The 21184-nt window shown below is 28.3% G+C and overlaps 1 long non-coding RNA gene across 7 annotated transcripts in view; it reads right to left on the bottom strand.

Moving 5' to 3' along the window:
• The window catches only part of LOC112210002 (uncharacterized), a 234113-nt gene extending 214104 nt beyond the window's left edge, over nucleotides 1-20009 (bottom strand). For 2 of the 7 annotated variants that reach the window (XR_010844585.1, XR_010844582.1), the window contains exon 1: nucleotides 19791-19984. This is a non-coding gene — a long non-coding RNA (uncharacterized lncRNA). Of the gene's footprint in view, nucleotides 1-19790 lie in introns of all 7 variants that reach the window. The other 5 variants (XR_010844578.1, XR_010844579.1, XR_010844577.1 and 2 more) reach the window with 5 other exon arrangements.
• Nucleotides 20010-21184: the final 1175 nt, after the last annotated feature.

The following is a 21184-nucleotide window of genomic DNA, read 5'->3' as shown; positions in this document are numbered from 1 at the left end:
ATAGTTTTCTTTTACTATTTCGATACATTTATTGACCGCCACCCGGACTATCTTCCTACAATCAACTATCTTCTTCCAATATTTAAAACATAATTTACCAATAAAATACAACCATAAAATACATGAAAGAAATCGAAGGAAGAGAAACCTTCGAAACCGGTATAATATGTAACACACAAAAGAAAAATGAGCTAAGTAATAACGCAACATAATTTTGCAGTCATCATTGCCAGATTCCCAGGCATCCTTTCACTACGGCTGGCCCGCTCGTCTAGACTTCGTCTGCTTTCTCCGACGCCATATATATATTTATTTATTATGTGTTATATTTAATATTTAAGGCTTATTTACAAGTTGAGTATTTAGGACCTGGAGTAGTAACAAATTTTCAATTTTTGTTGAAGAAAATTAACCTAAAAAGGAATCTAATCTTAAAACTTAATATTTCGGAGTAGTTTAGTTCGCTTTAAACAAGGCAAATATCTACATTCGCTTTTTTCAAAAAATATATCAACCCTCATATATACATATATACTACATATTCAATTAACGATTTAAAAATATATATATATAAAATGAACTCGTTTTTAAGATTCTGCAAACTCAGCTTGTAGATAAATATGTATAAAATTGAAATTAATTAATTTTGTCCTGATAAAAATAAAACGCAAAATGGATACCTATTTAAAACAATTATAAAAATATATTTTTAAAAAAGGAAATCTAAGGATTGATTTATTGATTTTTTTTAATCCGTACTTTTAGCTTAAAAACCCACAAAATATTAAGTATGAAATTACATTCCTCCTAGGAGTAATATGCTTTCACACATTGAAAATTTTGAGGTGGTAAATTGGATCAAAATTTTATTAAGCACTTTAAATGGAAGAACATAAGCAATACTTGTGACAATGTCATGAAAATTAATTAACTAACAACATTTATAATAAAAATATTAATATATTTGTAAAGTGTTTACATTTTTAAAGAGAAATTTCATTATTATCCGACTTTGTTTTTGGACCAAGTTTTATTTTAAATGTTATAAAATAAGTTTTTAAGCAAATTGAAGATAGCTAAAATGTAAACAAAAAAATATATAATTTTCATTTTTTTTACATCTATCCGGATTAAAAAAAATTAAAGTTAATTAAAAAGCAATATCGAGTCTACCCGAGTAAATTAAAATGATCATCGAAACCATAGAATGAATTAAAAACTGATTTTAGATTCGTGGTTATAATTCAAGAACTGTAAGAAATATTGGATTTCCACTAATGCCCACGATTTGCCCTACACATCTGATACTACACCTGGGGAAGGTGTTGTAGAAAGAGACACAATTGGCGTAATCATATTTTATTAGATAAGCCGTTTGGCCTTAAACATTGTATTTATTAGATTAATGATTTATTATACTGGTGTTTGATAATATACAAAAAAATATTGTATTGTATTGATTATTAATTGAAATTGATGGCTCACCGTTTTTTCAGGGCTGATTTCTTAAATTTAAAAAAAAAAATGTATTTTTAAAGAAATAAAGTTAATATTAAATCATGGTGGTAGCTCTCTTCTCTAGGTGTTTCTACAACTATGCATAATAAATTAATATACTTAGTCTAACTTACAACTTTCGCAATATGAAAATCGTAGCGGTTCTCACATAATTTGAGTTAAAATGTAAAATTAAATAATAAAATATTTATTCTTGTTGCTTTTTATATTTTGTATCTATTTCTCTATAGTTTTTCCTTCCAGAAGGGCATTTGCTTATCTACTGGGATTAAAACCTGAAATCGGTATGCATAATACAAATTTAAAAGAACCGTGGAAAAATCTTCGGGATGTTACCAGAAGTCAGGTAACATTCCTGAGAAGTAATATCCGTGTGCTTCTGAAGAATTTTTATAATATATGCATATCATTTTTAACAAAATCGGAATAAAATATATTTTTTTCAAATGGAGCTCAAATCCAATACTGCCAAGGACTTAAATGTTAATTACTTGCTTTTAAAATACGTGAAGTAATGGTACATACGTGAGAGTGAATAAAAATACTTAATATGATCTTAGGATAAGTCCCATTCCATTTCGGTCTCTTATGCCTGATTGAATAAAATAAAGAAATGGTAAAACTAGACTGCGTCAGTTGGGGCACTCTTTTACTTTATTTTATTTTATTTTTTTTTTTGGCTTAAGTCCTACATTTATTACCTATACAGACCCAGAGAGGGAATTTCAAGATTCATTTCTGGGGGCCGCCGCGAAATAAATATTGACCAGCTCAAGTAGTGAATCGAACCCATATCTGAACCAAGCGCTCTAGGACCCTAGTTGTGTGCTTGAACCTACGGTAACATTTGTGAAGGTATTATTGTAAATATTCAATACATTAAATTAATTGGAATACTTCTTATTTCATAATTTTACAATCCTATGTCTAGTTTCTAATTTAGGACCTTGGATTACAAAGGTCTATAACAAAAAATTTGATTTGTTAATTCTCGTTGATCTTCATAAACGATTTCTGGGTGCAGAAACCGTCAATGAACTCTATAACCCTCCATCACGTATGTATTAATCACATATCTGTTATGTAGTTCTATATATAGTTCTATATAGTTCCAGTTTTGTAGCACAAAAATCATTATAATCCTTCATAGCTTCTTAATAAATTATTAAATAATATGAGAAGTTAAAATAGAAATTTATCGTTCGTAAGTATCAAATAATTCAGCTACAGAAGAATATTCAAGAGACCTTGCATAATTGGCGATAAGGTACAGTTGGCATTTTCCACTGTTCCGTCGTTCACTGACTGTCTTTTACAAGCAGTTATCACTTGAGATATATTTAGAAATTCTTAGACAGTCCAAGATTCACGTAACAAAAAGATAATAAAATGATAAATTTAGCATCTGATCATCCTCAATGATTTGTAATTTTTTTTTTTTGGAAACCTAACTTGGGTCATATTCTCCCCATAACGATAGGGTTTTAGGAATATAAAAATAATTTCAATCATAACAAGATTACATATTATAAATAATAAGAGCTTTTGGCAAGAAAGAGTTCAAGGTTAAAAACGCAATAAATTATTACAGAAGGATTTATTATTTGGATTAATTATTTATTTAATGATTAAATAACAAATAATAAAGATAAACAGCAAATACTAATAATAATTCATGATTTTTTTAATCGGAGTTTAACACCCATATCTTCCCCAATTTATGACAAGAAATATAAATATGGGTTTTCCTACAGGTTACCAACCTATTCTAGACAGAGAGAATACAAGCTAGGTTTAAGACTCTGTTCTGATTTTAAAAACCTAATTTCTGGTAAATCTCACTTTTTTTTTTGCTATTTGAAGGAGTGAGGAATTTCTAAATAGACATATACTATAGTCCACAATGATGTTAATACTTTCTAATTTATGTATAAGTGAAATTTTCTATTACATATAATTGACCTTATAATTTCAAATATGTAGATGGTCAAAAATAACAAAAATAGTTAACAACTATTTATTTTACAGCCCACTTTGTAATGTTTCATCAGGGCTGGTTAAGATGATAGCATTACAGACTTGGTCTGAAAAGTTGTCATTAGTCTGTGTCGTTATCTTTAGTTAAAAAATGTAAAATAATGATCTTGAACTGCCCTGATGAAGTTCCACAAGTGGGGCGAAACGTCGGAAAATAAATAGTTGTTAACCATTTTGTCCTTTTTGACCGCAACTCTGACGATCTTTTTCTTATTGGAAGTTTTCTATTCTTGATACCTTTTGTCTTCCTGCCTTTTCCCTAAAATTTGCACTAAGAATGAAAAGTTAAAAGGTTTTAGGTAAAAACTTCAATCAAGTTATCATTAATCGTTACATCCGTTTGGTGCTACAATAAATATATATATATATACATACATGCATAAACAAAAATGAAAATATTGAATCATACCGTACGTACTAATTAAAAAAATAAATGAACAATAAAAATAAATAAATGGAAAATTATTAGGATAAAATAATTTAAATAATATTTTTACATCGTAAGTAAAAATAGATAGATAGATGAAATAAAGAATAAGGAATTCTGGAACTGAGAACTAGATTTCTTACTAATGTTCAATATTTACATTCTGCCCAAGAAACCACGAATCAATCCCTGCCGACCACATGTGGATGGCAAAGTAGAACTCCGAGTTCCCAGCGCTTTTTTCCATCAGCGTTACTGGTAAGAAAGTTGTGGAGACTGAGTGAGAGCAATATGGCTATTTACAAAAAGTCTAAAACAAAACTAACTTAGAGGGCTCCGCAAAAGATAGATCCATTGAAAACTGCACATCGGAAATTTGACCCAATTACAAAACTTTCGTACCCTTACGTAAATCTGTAAATGTAGTTTAGTTGAAATAAAAATTAACATTTATTTTCAGTCCCTGCTTAGTGGTACTTAAACCAGGAACCCAAACATGATTAGTTCTTCTTTTGAGAACTAATCCGTTTCAATTTCTACACCTTCGTTAAAAGCTGGAACAAAAACTATATTAAATAGAAAACAGAATTTCAATCTCAAATGTCGATAAGCAGCCGTCATTCATCGTTATAAGAAACAGGAGAGAAGCTAATAACAGTTGTTGCTATAGGGGAAGGATACCAACTTGTAAATCCCTTTAACCACCGAGTAATAAATTTCCACCAGCTCTTTGGCTAATTGTAAGCGAGATCCGCCAATAGCCGAAGAGGACCGTTATTAGACCAATCGGCTGATGGATGTGGTCCATCGAGAAGTTGATGGCCAATAATCAGGGGAACACCCAGGGGTTGATTCCTTATTGGCTCCTAAACGTTTAATGGCCATCTTGGGAACCCAATGGATACAGCCACCAACGCCAAGGGCCTCTTCGGGTAAGGCATTGCGGCGTCTGAGTAATGTATGTGATTATAATGGGTTTGCTACATTTATTATATCGTAGAAGAACCCCGCTCATCCGTATTAGTATATGTTTATACATACATAGAGAATATGTTATATAGAACTATTGAATTAAGTGTAATAAGAAAATTTGTTCATCAATTTCCAAGAAAAAGTCCTTCGAAATCGGATCAGCTGAAGACCAGACAAGATACAGAGAACATGAAAAATGAATTTTTTGTTTTCTAAGATATTTTCAACTGAAGATTTCTGGATAGCTGAATAACTCTGTTTTTGTCTAGACTAGTGTAATGGCGAGAAGTCACAACAATTTTGGAAACTCCGTGCACTAAATATTATTTAATATCAATAAATAAGTACTAGTTAAGCAAAACCAGCAATGTACTATATCCCCCACCTTCCAAAAAAGAAAAAAAAAAAAAAACAGGAATCACTTTTACACGCCAAAACCAATTTATCGTCCGGATTTCTAGTTGCTGGTCCGGCTAAAACCGACCCGATGTCTTTCGGCCAGGAAAATTCTTAGTGTGTGTGAAAAACTTTACTTGTGAAAGGGACATTGCACAGTTCTCCCTCTCTTTCCTACTACTAACTAATATGCCAACGATAAGTTCTGTATTAGAAAAAGAATTTCAGGTGGGATTACCAATTAAATTAATAGGAAATAATAACATCTTCTAAAAGTAAGAAACATAAAGTACACAATTCAAAAATATGTATATAAATGAATATAAATATGATTTAGAACTTTTTTTTAATACAAAAATGTGTACGCACTAATAATTTACAATTAACAAAACAATAAATTTATCAAGGATTGGATTTAAAACCTAACTGACAATAACAAAGTAAATAAAATGCAAATGAATTTTGACAAATCATATCTTGCTTTAAGAGTTATCATTCGTTCATTTATAAATGTGTCTATACGAAACCTAATCACCTATAGTTTAACAGATCGAAGGAAAACTTCATTTTTTCATTATATCCACGAAACCCTTAAAGTAAGAATCCTTAGTTATCAAAATCCAACTAATTCATGAAATACAATTATTAAATGTGATAAAATCTTAATTGAAAACATCAGATCAGGTTTAATATTATTTAAATATTATATCATTCAGTAAAAAAAAAGTTATTAGTTTCATCAAAGTAATTATTGCGTAATGAGCTGTCCCAAAATCCCACTTTTGAATTTTGAAGTTGGAAATAAAATTCTGCAATAAAAAAAATAAATATAAGTTTTTAATATAAATATAAATATAAAAATTTAAATAGGGATTAAGTTAATAAAATTCTCATGTTATAAATATTTACTTTCTCATTATTGGACGATGCTATCAATCCACCAAAATTGATTTAGGAATTACTTCAAATATAATATTTAAAAATAAAAGATAAAATAATGTTTTGTATCTCCTATTTTTTTTTTTATTAGTTTTTTTTTATGTCCCATGGATGAAGTATTTAATATTGGGGAAGAGAAGAAAAATTGTCGAAATAAATCTCTTTGACTGCATTCCATGCATTTTTAAGAGGGGACTGAGGAAAGGGGAAATGATAGATATGGGAGAGTCATTAAGGGAATATAGCCACTGCCATGACAGCAAGAGTGCCCGTTGGAATCCGTCGTGGGGGTCGATTTTTATTTCTGTGACGGTCCCATGAAATAAAAACATGATTCCCCACTATAGTTGGAAGAGATTGGTTTCCTCTAGATAAAACTCCATATAAGAAATGACCAGCAAGAGGATCATTGAAAAAAAAATAGATAGATAGATTGGAAAACAGTATTGCATCTGCTGTCCGATGATGGGTACTCATAGTTCATAAAAAGTATTTAGTTTGCAAAGCAACGAATTACAAAAGTATTTCGAGAAGAAAAATATAAAATAAAATTATATATTTTTCATATTTTATTTAAGTATTTTTGCAACACAATACTTGGGAGTATTTCAGATACAGTGTGAGAAGTAATTTGAAATACTTATTTAGAAGAATTTTGAGCTACTAGTTTTGCCAAAATTCTAAATAAAATTGAGTTTTATTTGAAAAAAAAAACCTTTCTGAGTTTAACATGAAAGCAGAAGAAACTCTTGGATGTAAACAAAGAGTTCATTGTTCATCTGTTTCTCTATCCCATATAGGTTATCTATAAAATTTTTTTTTTCTAATTTTCGCCTTTTTTATTGGAACAATCATTACTAATGATAAGTTTAACACTAAGGGAATAATCATGTAATAAGAACATTACCAGGTTCTCAAAAATATAACTTTTTTAAGACCAGGTGAAGTACAAAATCTACTCCCCTCAAAATAATTCTATTTTAATAGAAATGACAACTTAATTCTATTGGCCTTTTTTGAAAACAAAGACGTTATAACAATATTTCTATTATGTGATTCAGTCAACTACTAACCCTTATATGATTTGTCAATTTAAATAAGTTATTCCATTTTCGAAATATTCAGACCCAGGAAGTGCTTTTATATTCATAACTTTTAAACATAGCAACTAATTATGATCACTACACTAGCAATTCCTGTACCAATTCGGTTAGACCTGTAACAAACTGGTGCAAAGCGGATAAAGAAGGCGTTATGCAATGTGTTTTAGTTCAATGTGTTCAATGATCCCACAACGACATACAAAAAGTTTATATTTTTCTTATAATTGATGAAATTATTTTACTCGACCAAACGACTGACATGTAGTTACGGCCTACAACATAAAAAACCTTGAGAAAACTAGTACATCCGTACATAACACGTCATTGTTGCATTCGATATAAATATTCAAAATGTAAGATATAATATAATTTAATTATAATACAATGTACAATATACAATACCAGGTACCTGAGGATCCCAAAAGGAAAGGTTCTATATCCTATTCCAATGAACCCCAACAATTATATGTTCAGATTTGAACGAAATTTATCTATATCTCTGTTGATATATAAAAGTAACTAGTTGATAAAAATAACCTCAGAAAGGGAATGATGGGGAAAAGAGGATTTCACGAAACCAAAAAAAAATTGGAAAGATTTGAGATTTAAAATATGAAAATTCTAGTTGAAAACAATTTACTCATAGATTTTATTTACATGATTAGTTAAAATAGAAAACAAAAACGTATAACAGGAAGCTGTTTATGTTATTTATTCTGAGCTAACGTTTACTTATTCCAAACCAATAATTATTGTTGTCAGGTGTCAACATTCATAACAGGTAAGTGAAAAGTTCAATCCAAGAGGATTGGGGAAATAAAAATATTTAATAATATAGTTTAGAAAATAAAAATATTGTAATATAGTTGAAAAATTTGACCAAAATTTTGCTTCTCCTTCCTTTCAATAAATTGTTATTGCAAACCCTCTGCTGATAACATATATTTCGTAATTATTAGTTATTTCTACGATAGAACAAAGTCTTTTTTTTTTATTTTATTTTAATTTATAATTTAGCAAAAAACTAAAATATGTAGGAGAAAACCTAATTCAGCAATCACAATTATTCTCGTATACGTTCCCTGGTTTCGGCATCTTCTTCAGCTTCATGACGTTCTGTTCAGTTTCCTTCCGTACTAACGCTTTGTTTACTTCAGTATCCTCAACATTTTTCTGTGACTGCGGTTGGATTGGTGGTGAACTTCTGTCGGGATACTTCAGTTTAGATCTATGTGTCCTTCCGATAAGGAAATCCCGGAGAGCATCTATCAACGGAAGGAAACATTTTGACTTATGAAAAGAAAAAAGTTACCTGATTATTTTAAACGAGTCCCGACATGCGCGGTATAGATATATTCATTATTTTTTTTTTGTTAACATTATTATAGTTTTCTATAGATAGCAGCTGTTAACCTCCGCTTGCTAAACTATTAGAAAAGATAAACGCAATTCAACACTGCCTTGACGCCTTACAAGCAGAATGTCTGCCAGTCTTCTGTCACATTAAATATAATGTGTTTGGGAATAAAATACGCAGTTCATTAAATGGGTGTACATTTAAAAATATGTCTAAGCACAACATTATTTGGTTAAAGTTAATTTTTATATTCATCTCGGAATCGAAATTTACATTACATCGGGATGTTATAATCTATTAGAGAGCAAACAAGTCAGTGTGGTTTTTACATTTATATAATGAAATTGATGATATAACTACGATTGATATTATAACTAAACCGGTAATCTGTTATGCATTTTAAAGACATGTAATAACTTTTTAATTATTACTATTTCAAACCGTTTATTTTTACGATAATTTATTATCTGAGAATATTGCCTCAACAGTCAAAAAATGTAACGTTAAGAAAAAAAATATTATGGTAAACCGTGAACAAGAACCAATAAAAAAATAAAATAAAATGCAAAAAATAATTTTACATAGGTTATTAATTAACTATTCCAAATTACCCTGAACAGTTCAATATTTTATTATTTTTTTCAATTATTCGCTCAAGTGTGTCTTGAATGAAGGAATTAAAAGTAATAACAATTCTGTAAAGAAAAGTACAATTTATATTAGGACAAAATTGATTGAGCAATTAAAAAAAAAAACAACACATTTTCTCATTATTCGATAATATCTAAAAATTAATTTTTTGGATGATTCAAGCTTAATTTTATCTAAATTTAAAGCTTAAATTTCTCTCTTTTCTCTTTTCCATTTAATTCCATATGTAATAGGTCAATTATAAAGGTATTACGATACCTTACTTGAAACACTTCAGGGAAGAACTTCAGAAGAATTTAAGAGTTGTGACGCGGGATGGCACCGAAATTAAAAAATACTGAAATACTCAGCTGGTCAGGTTGATTTGGAATAGTTATTCATTCATATTACTTATTACTACTATGTTGACTATAAACTACTGATCTTTCGGTACGTTCCATACAACATTTTTACGGAATTTTGCTTTTTAAAAAGCTATATCTCGAAAACTACTAAACGTAAATAACTCTATTAGGGCTCATATTTTACCAATTTACTTTTCTTTAAATGACGATCTCTGAGGTTTTCTTGTCTTGTTCCTACTTTTTAAGATATAGAGCTCCGAATGAAAAATTAGGTTTTTTTTATGGCTTTGAAACAGCCACCATTTTTTATTCCCCCTACATATACTTGACAGACTCATCAATTTTGACAATAAATTATACATAGTTTTCATTAAAGTAATAAAATATTGCGGTAAGATAACTGACTTTTTTCTCCTCTTGGGCTCTTGTACTAATACTTGACTATCCTCCGAGGCGCCTGAAAAGATGACCTCGAGCCTTTTAATGTAGAAATATCACTTGAGATAAACTACCCAATGGGTTTCCCTAGAAGCCTTTATCATACAATGATAATCTCATATCAAATTTACTAGGTGTATTTTTATGTAAATACAGTTATATATGTATAAATTATTATATATATAAATTAAAAAACTAATGACAATACCTGTTTGATACGACTGGTTTAGATCGAAATAAAACACATAAAAAAGATCACGAAATATCCATTAACAGTTACATTATCTAGAATTTTACAAAAAGTAGAAATTGTTTTGTTACGAGGCTATTCGTATCTTTTCTTATCAGGGTACAGAGACATCATATTTTAAATGCCTTACGGTATTATACCACAGTTCCACTCAACGATGATGACGCATACATATGATAACGAAGGAGCTATACCGATCAACTATGGTTTAATCAAACGAAAAAGTTCATTCATCGAGTAGGTACTGGGTATTGGTAAACTGATCGGGTCGATGAACTGCATTAGTCACAATGTTTAGTCTCTTTGTGTTCACTTGCCATTGCTTCCTGAATTATGAGGCGTGTGTAATTTATTATATGTCAGCATCAGTAAAGATAAATTTCAACAATAACTATAGAAGAAATGTAAACAATATTGTATGGGAAAACACCGGTATATCTATTTTTAGCATACTTTAGAACAGTTCTCATATAAATGTTTAAGCATATACACACAGATAAATAAAATGATGTAATGATGAATGGAAAATGTTCAGTACGATGATAAATGGAAACGAAAATATAGATGTAAAATGGTGTTCCTTATCATAGATATATTTTAGACAGTGACAGAAAAAAGTAGTTGCCAAGTATTTCATTAATAAATAAGTGTAATTAACTGAAATAATTTAGTATTAACTTCCTTAATATATTTTTTATATCTACTACTGTGAAAATAGCATTTTCAATAAATTTCCTTTGGGGGAGTATGGAATAAAATAATAAAAAATTATCCGAATTAACGATTGTCGTGTGTCAAGAAAAATATCTTTTAGCTTCATGTAGCAAAAGTAGTGGACGGAATCTAATGTATTTGTTACAAAACTCATTTTTCACTAATCAAAAACTTTCCAGCAAAGGTTTTGCTAGAGCAAGAGGGATAATTTATTTTCTTTATATTCTTCGATACGGAAAAAGGAAAAAAAAAAAACAGAAAAACAGACAGTATCAAAAAAAAAAAAAAAAGGATAAAATAGAAACTTACAAATTAAAAAGAGAAGACAGGTGAACAGTTATTAATTGAAGGAAGATCCTGTATTTCCAGATCTTCAAAATATATTTTTTTTTTTAAATTCCCTTTTTCTTGCTTAATTTATACGAGTATATGCAAACTTATTTTTGGAATCGGTGTCAAGTTATATTTAATTGCATTGGGCGAATGCAATGCATTCCGTCAAGTAATATTTAAAAATGCTATCGATAAATCTCCCACCTCCAACAGATTATACAAAAAATGTTTCCTACACACCAGGCAACACGATTGTACACTTATGGAATTGTTTAGAAGGCAGAGGGGCAGTTATGAGGAAGGAAAAAGCTGGTTTGGCAGCCTGATGAGGGTTTATTTCCTGTCGGAATGGGCATTTCCTTCCTGCGGGCTGGCCTCCTTGCTCCTTGCATTGTCTCAATGGAACTTTCAATATGGTCTAGGGGGAAATAACGGTTATGGGAAAAACTATCAATTAATCATCTTAATGTAGTATTTAGTGGACAATTAACTAATCGTGTACATACCAAACCATCGTATTTTAAACTAAAACAATTTTAAAATACACGTTTTAAAGCATATAAATAGTAATATAATATTTATAAATTTATAAATAGTTTTGTACCGAAAACAAATATAGAATTTTTCGATAAATTAATAATACAAGTAATTTTGTAATTTTGCTGTTCCAAGGCACCTATTTATGTTTTATTTATTTTTTTCTTCATGGGTTAGTTAGAAGTCTACATAATTAACCTTTTTTATTAATTTTACATCAATAATATATTCCTCACTCTGAAGTTTCTGACCGTCTGTGCATCTTCAGGTGTTTAAAAATAGTTTTATTTTTTAATATGAGGAGAACATGGTTGGGGATGCGGTTAAGATATAACACAAATAAGTTGAATAAGTTATTACAACTTATTACAGGTATTGAATACCTTATTTAAAGTAAATACTTATATGTTATAAGAATTAAATAACTTATTTCAATAAGTTATTTAAATTTATTTGTGTTATATTTTCTATTACACATCCCCAACCATCTTCTTATCATTAATTTTTTTATATTTAAAGTTCATTAACCTTCTTGAAAAACAAAAAAAAAATAATTTTTATTACAATTAAGCTTTTCATAATTGGAAATAGTACAAACCTTCTATCATTGAAGTCTGATCTTATGTTTTTTTCCTTTCCTAATTTCTTTTTTGCATCAATATCCTTAAACTATTTGTTTAATGGTAATCTTTTGTAATATTTTTAATTTAATTTTTGTCGAACTTTATACTTTAACCAAAGCGCATTTTTCATCAATGGCCACAAGAATATATTTATAATTTAAATAGGGCTAATTTTTAAAATTTATATTAATTCATAAATAGATTTATAAGTAAAAAAAAAATATTTTTTTAAATAAGAGTTCGAGTACTCCTTTCCTATCTTAATGCTGACGATCGAGACCATAATGTCATAAAAGATGATAAAGGTGTATTGTTGAAAAATAATACTATAAAATTCGGAAGTTGGATAATTAAGCGTGTGTGCCAGATTTATTAAGAATTGAAATGAAAACCTGAAGGAGACAGAACAAGTTCTAGAAGGGTACATGAAGTAAAACTCAAATAAATTTATTTGGGTACGTTTCGTTGCATCTTTATCGGGCTGGAGGTTCCCTAAACATTCCTACTGTAATATTGTAGTCTTGCATTTAATTTAAGTACGTGGCACGTGGGATGTTATTAGAGCATAAGAACGGAAAATTTGAGATGATGAAACAGTGAGGAGCGATATGAAGAAGCAACTGGACCGCAACGGGATTTGATAAAGTCAAGACAAACAGAGAATTCCATTAGACACAGAGACGATAAAACAGCTGTTATTTTCTTGAATATGAAACCATAATCAAAATATCAGAATTGCAATAACCCTTACAACCTTATAACTATTATTAGTAATTAAATAAATATTTATTGTTTAGTAAGTTTTAACTAAAAAGTAACAGTATAAATACGTTATAATTTTTTTAATATAAGTAAAAATTTGCTAAAACAACTATTAATTTAAAAGAATTTTGATGCTCTGACATAAAACAAGTGAAAACTTTCAAAGTTCACTGAACACAGTTAACCCGAGAGAGGTGTATGTACCCTCCAGCATTTTCCTCTTGTTAGGAAATAAACGTATTTTTTGTTCCTAGAATTTCATCTGTTTTGTTTTACTTTTGTCTACCTTCCGTTACCCCTTTGATCTTGTTATTGCCGCTTGTTTATGCTATTCCCTTTTTATCTCCCCACCTATACTCAAATCAGTTCTGTTTTGTCCTAGGAATGGAATGATTGATCGTTCTCTCACCAGTACACCTCTAATGTGGCATCCTTTTTTTCTCACCTAAGCGTTTTGCTCACCCGGACACCATTTCTTTTTTTTTATAATCGTGAGCAGAGGCAAAAAGATCTTGGATCTTTTTCAAAATTTAGATCCTTCAGCTACTGATGAGAGAAATAAATGTAATTTTGAAGTTGCTATTAACATTTTAATGGTTTAATTAGTTTTCCTAAATTCTAAGTTCAATTTTTTTTTTTTTATCCTACTCATCGCTTTTAGAATCTTTTAAACTCCAAGCCTGAAATTATTACACTCTATAATGTAACGAAAGTAGTAGACTGAAGTCGCTATATTCCGTGGCAAGGAAAAGCAACCATTGGCCACTGATTTTTTTCATTGCTCGATATTGAAGGAGTCAATTCTCAAATTATTTATCTGATATATTACAGAAACTCCAATATTTAAAACAGCTTACTAAGCCACATCTTTTCAAACGAGTCTTGATGACAACCCTACTCCTCAATTTGAGACTTTCAATAAGAAAAAAAAATGAATTAAATAATTAGTGCGGAACGAACGGAAGAAAAAGATAAAATACAATTTTGCGATGTTTGCCCAAGAAAGAAAAACAGAAAAACTAATAAGACCTGTGCAGGTTGTTCTAACCCAATTTGTAATCATTACAATGCTAAGTAATGTGTACAATGCTAAGTATTGTAAAAAAGTGAAGTAAGTACACTTACCTCACTATTGCACGACATGTGTAGCAGAGTATTTTGACTAAACATTTATTCATTTACAGCACATCAATTTTGCAAAGTAATAGACATTTTTTTTCTCTTTTAAATATGTTTTTGAAATAAAATTTAATTAATTCATTGTTTTTATATAAACTTTTATTTTAAACATAATTTTGTTTTAATATTGAAAATTTTAAAAAATAAATTTATTTTTTGACTTCAACAAGGTGTTTTAGTTTATTATCCACAATGAAAATTTAAAAAAATTGGCATTGAAATTAATCTCAAACATCTTAGTTATCATTGCACTCAATTATATAAAGAAATGGTACAAATAGTCTACCATGAGCTAATTGCTCACCTGCACAAAAACGTAGGAAACTCCTGCTGGGTTAATGGTGTACAAAGCCGAAAAAAGTTTCCAACATCTTTATATAGTTAATGATTCATTTCTAATTGATAATTTATATCATAGTTTCTTATCTTTCTCTTTTTAAACAAATTAATTTAATTATTTTTGACATTTGAATTATGAATTTCCATATTAATCTTCTGTAAAATATGTACAACCTAAAAATTAATTATAAACTTTTAAAATTTAGTCGCCAAGATTTGTTCATGACACAAACATTTTGCGTATATGATAGTTATATACTATTAATAACTATGATAATTGTTTTCGGAATAGGATATATTTTGAAATCATTTTAGCAAAAATATTAAAAAAACAAAACAAAAACAAAATTGTTTTTCACTTTTTTTGACATATAATCAGAAACAAAAAAATGAAATTAAACTTAAATTATTATATTTAATTATATATTATATTAAATTATATAATTAATGTCCACTACTTTTTTGAGTTTCAGGACAGAAAATAACTCCCTTAAGGAGCAGTGATTAAAACGAGGATTCAGCGAAATAATTTAGGAATAGGTCATACCACGACAATACAACAGTTTCGAAACTTTCCTATAACAACTTTTCTTCAATTTTGCATAGGTTTTGCGAAGTATCCTAGCCTTTCCCAGCTTTTGCTGAAATAACGGCAATTAAGACTACTCCTACCAAAAGGATTCGACTCGTATGTTCCTACTAGTAGCAAAATGGTTCCTCTGCCAAAAAAAGATTAGGAACCAAAAAAAAAAAAACCTTTCTTGAGATATATGATTTTCTTTCTCCTACAAAAAAAGTTTATACATTTCATAAAATTCTTTAAATGGTAGAACATAAATTATTTGCACCGTATGACAGGAACTAAGGTTGTGATAATTTGAGATTAAAAGTATCTTGTAAAAACACTCATTTAAGTTAATTTTTTTTTGAAAAATTTGAAAGAGCTAATCCTGAATTCGTCCTAATACATTGTTTCAAGTAAGAATACCGATTTGAAAATATATATCTGGTGCGCCCACCTTCTTTTTTTACAGTTTTAGGGTCAAATAAATTTTTTTTTTCTTAAATCTCACAAATGTTGGCCTAATTACAATTTAATTAATTAAGTACAATTCCATTATTTGTATGGCAAGTAATACACTAAAATCAAGTTAGCATTGATTCTGATTCTACTGAAAATTTTCAGTAGGTTATTTTTTCCATAAACTTCTTTTTTTTTTTACTTTTTCTTTAAAGTTTTAACTATCTTATATTCTTGTTTTATTACACGTTAAATTTTGATTACATTAAAATTTGTGAATTTTTATTTTAATAATAAATAGTGACACCTTTGTTCGTCTCAAATTTTCACACTTCTGGAGTAAATAGTACCACCACTTGTTACTAAAAAAAATAAGACTCCTCTAGTTATAGAGAATACAATAAATTTTCTTTAGTTATTTGTGGAATATTAAAAAAGAAATTCAAAAGCTATTTTTGGTTATCAATTAGTGAAAAGTGAAATATTTCATAAAACAAGGTTGTAAAACTCGGGTTATTGAAGGGATTGAATTCTTGACATGTTTAATATGAGAAAAGATGTGCCTTGAGATAATGCTTACTACAGTCTTTGTTTTCTTCAGAGGATCCTAAAGTAATTAATTTAAGTTAGTAAAAAATGTTTTTTTTACAAATTACCACAGTTAGTCTACCTCAAGAAAATTAAGGATATAACTATATTTATTTTTATTTATTTTCCTTTTTTTTTAAAGACACAATTTTACTTGAAAAAAATTAATATTTAATACTATCAACTGTGATTAAAGTATTATGTTAATAGTGCCTCTCACTTTAACTCTTTAGACCAAATTACAAAAATATGATAATCGAATGATAGTCGAAAAATCAGATAATCGCAATTAACTACTTTTCATTTATGTTTTTATGACATACAGTTTAGTTCTAAAAATATTTTTGTTTTAGCAAGAGTTATTCAAGTACTCCTTCTTACTAACCATTCGAAAAGAGTAAGCGAATCAACAAACCATTTCAAAAGAAACGATAACTTATACTGTTTATTATATTTATAAGACATTTTTAATTGATCATTATAATATTATTAAATTACTGCCAATATTAAAACTGGAGTATTACCAAAGCGCTAGTATATATCATAAAATGGATTTAGAGTGACAATGCAATAAGTTAAGTTTCATAGTTTTATCAAGGATGAATATATATCCTTTATGAAACCATGAATACATATACTTATAGTCACTTATGAAAACACATACCATATAAGCAAATTAAAAAAAAAATAACTTTTTTACATGAAACCATACTTGACTTACTCCACTGTCATTTTAATCCCCTCATATGAAAACACTGTTTTAATGAATGCATGAACAAGTTATTTCAAATCTGCTAAAGAACAAGAAATACTGAGTGGAAAATGTTTCGATAATGAGTCTCTTGGGGAAAAAAAAAAAAAAAAAAATGTCTAGTATTGTTAACTGTCGTTCAAAACTTAAATATAAAAGCAACTGACAACATTAAAATTAGTTAATAACCATTACATGTTGGCAAACAAAATCATTAAGATTATTCATCACAAATTTTAGTAGGGATCAAACATATATCTCAAAGAATAATAATTGATACAAAAACATCATTAATGAGACAACTTCCTCGATTTCATATAGCTTTCAGAAAATAAACAAGAAAAATAAGAATAGAACTCTAGAAGAATAAAAAGGCATTATTTAAAAACATGATTTAAACATAACTTTTCATTCTTTAATCTAAAGATAATATGAATTTTTAATGAAATACTAGAACTCTCATTTGTTTTTTCTTCAAAAAATCCAGAATAATCTTTTAACATTATGTTCAATACACTGCACGGAGCAACTGAAAAAAAAAAACCATCGACAGAAGAAAGATCCAATTTAACTAGATTAAAAACAGCAAAAAACAAAAAAAAATATTTAGGACTGCATAGCGCTTATTTGTCTACTACTTCACCAGTGGATTGATGTTGCCAAAGAAGCATTTTTTCCACTAAATCTGAAACATATCTATACTTAACCAGATATAGGCAATCAGTTAATAAGCTAAGTTAAGAAGATCTCGGCTTAAAGTTTAAGGAAACACATACAAAACTAAAAAGTATTAAAAATGAAGTGCTCAGTCAAACATTGTAATGAAAAAAATTATTATTAATTGTATTGACATTAATATTTAAGTAATCTTAAGAACAATTTTATCGATCTGCAGTTCAACTGTATTTTTAATTTTTAATTCCAGTATAACTAATCTAATTTTATTTACTCGGCTCATAATTGTTTAAATGTTAATAAATTTATAAAATATAGTCATAACCTTCAAGGTTTATTTAATTCATAGCAAGCTGACTTCTGCAAAACTAACCTGCCCTAATATCAATTTCAAGTACAACTTTTATCTTCATTATTCCTTATCACAACCAAATATGCAATTAGATTTTATAAAATTAACAATTTAGATAAATAATCAGCTGATTATAATGTGCAATGATAATAATTATCTTATTATTATATGATAAATAATTGTCTTATTCAATTACTTAAGTAAATAACAAAAAAGTATTCAAAATAACTAGTATAAAAATATTTTTCAGTTAGAGGCTTGCTCTAACAACCACTTTAGATTATCAAAAACTTTCAGAAGCATGCATATTCCAAATCCAAAATTACTGATGCTTGTGTCAGTTTTCGACAGACAAATGTGGTCATTGATACGCATAAGGTGTCTTCTGCAGTTTGAACACCAAAATAGTTCTGAGCATTTATTTAAGTTATCATTGGACAGAAATATACCTTGATATGTACTTCATTTTTTAACATTTTGATAATTTTCAAATATTATTAAATTGAGAAAATAACTATTAAAATAATTTATTATCTATTCTTAAAAGATTGTCAGTAATAGATTATAATATATATTCCACCATATATCATCTAATATATACTGAAAATATATATAGACTTAAATTATTCTTATCAATTACCTCTTATCATACAAGCATTATTACACTAAAATTATACTACAATCCTTGTCAAAACTCCAGTCACAAGATACTTTATAAACTGTTTCAATTTTCCAATAAAATCATCGATGAAACATGAACATTCATTTAAACAATCCAGAAAAAAATAGAATGATGAAAATGTTAGATCCAATAAAACTTATGGCTTTTGTAAACCATGACATATTTCATTGCCATTGAAAAAATCAAAATTTTATATAGGATTCCCAACATCTGAGTATGAATGTTAACATCTGCTAGCTGTATGGTACTATGACTAATAACATTAATTAATAATACTAATATATGAGATTTTGTTTCTTATTGATTAACATACTAAAGGATTTCAAATGTCTCGATATTATTTGACTGACTCCACTCAAAAGCAATTAAAATTACCTAAATCATAGTAATTTAATTAAAAACAAATGAATAAATGACATGTGCTAGACAATAATCACATATATGAAATCAATGGGCTCTAAATATGAATCCTTTGAAATTTTTTTGTCAACAGTATTACATAGACCATTTTAGAAAATGAAAATCACCGAAAATTTAGTAAAATATAAAGAAAAAACTCAAAAATAATAACAAAGGAAGGTTATCGACTGTTATAACTACTGATATAATATTATATACAGCCTTTCTGAAGTATAATAAATTGTAATAATCTGACAACAGACATAAAAGAAAACATTAGGCAAAAGAGACGGATCAGACAGAGGAGACATTAAACAGTTTAAAACAAAAGTTATCGAAAAGAAACATGTGCTCTTAGTTGGCCAGATAATTCTGGTCATAAAATATTTTCTAGAGTTCCTACCTGCATGGAATCAGCACTGATGACTTCTCCATTAAATGTTTTCGCAATCTGGATAGCCAATTTAGATTTTCCTGTTCCTGTAGCACCAAGAACCACAATTAAAGGCAAACGTTTTAACATATCACAGTTTGTAAGAGAATCCATGCCACTGACTGAAGCGCGTGCCGCGGTCGAACTGGCAACTAAACCATAGGACCGTCCTTCCACTATTTCTACTTCCTCAATAAATTCCTTTATTCTTCTTATTAAAAATATTTGTTTTGGTTAACGAAAATTTATTTTTTTAACTTTTCATTGATATTTTAAAATTTACCAAGCTGTAAATATATTGTTTTAATTAGCTTTCAGGAATAAAATCAATTCAGAGAACAATGCCGATTTACCTTTGGCGGTATTATTTTTACCTAAGAAATTCCCTCCAATGATTGGCGGTTTATTCTGATGTAACTAAAACATTTAATAACTAGTGGTAGTTGAAAATTCAGAATATTATTTAAAACCCGAGTCAGATATTAAATGCCATCGGCAAAAATAAAATAAGTTTAGTTTTATGGAAATTGAAGTTCCCCTTATTAAAAAATAATTTTACTGCAAGTAGGGGTAAAGAAGATTGAATAAAAATAGTAAATTTTAACATATGATTGTACTTTCAATTCAAACATTATTTATCCAATATTTTATGGGACAAACAAGAATTTTATTCACAGTCTAATATGTCTTGAAAAGTTATTGTATATCGACACATTTCTAAACACTTGTGCGTAAAAACTATGCTTAAAGCATTTTGTGCACGATAGAAAATCTGTGAACTGAGTGTCTTTTGAGAAAATAATTACCAAAAAAAATAAATACATTCATAGAAAAAAAATATGCGGATATAAAAAAATTAAAAACATAACATATCTATTTATATGTATATATACATTTAGGGTGAGAGCCCTTGGCACTTCAGTGTGTGTTACTCTCCAGATTATAGATTCCTTCATGTATTTTTACAACTTCGGGTTAGTAATAGGATTAAAAATTTATAATGGTATAAATCATTATTTATTTAACATTTGAAAGCTGATAACCTTTTTTAAAAAATCAAACATTTGCTAGGGGAACATTTCTTGATTTCTTATCAGAAAAATTAGAAATGACTTCTTCAAAGTCTACTTTTTTAAGTACATCAGTTTCTATCGAAAATATTGAGAATCTTGTATTTAAATATAGATATATATAAATATATACAATTTTATAAGATATAAATCTGTTCTTTGTTCACATGCTAGTTTATTTTTGTTTTATTTGCCTCCCTGTGTGGCACTTGCTTATTTAAAACACACTCCTGTGTGAAAGTATTGTCAGTATACATTTCATTAAGGAGGACACTTTAGAATAAATATTTTATA

The sequence above is a fragment of the Halyomorpha halys genome, unplaced genomic scaffold (assembly GCF_000696795.3).
Source record: "Halyomorpha halys isolate HHAL.00 unplaced genomic scaffold, Hhal_1.1 Scaffold560.1, whole genome shotgun sequence".
Taxonomy (NCBI): Eukaryota; Metazoa; Arthropoda; class Insecta; order Hemiptera; family Pentatomidae; genus Halyomorpha; species Halyomorpha halys.
Note: the sequence above shows the minus strand (reverse complement) of the source record. Positions and strands in the feature narration are given on the sequence as shown.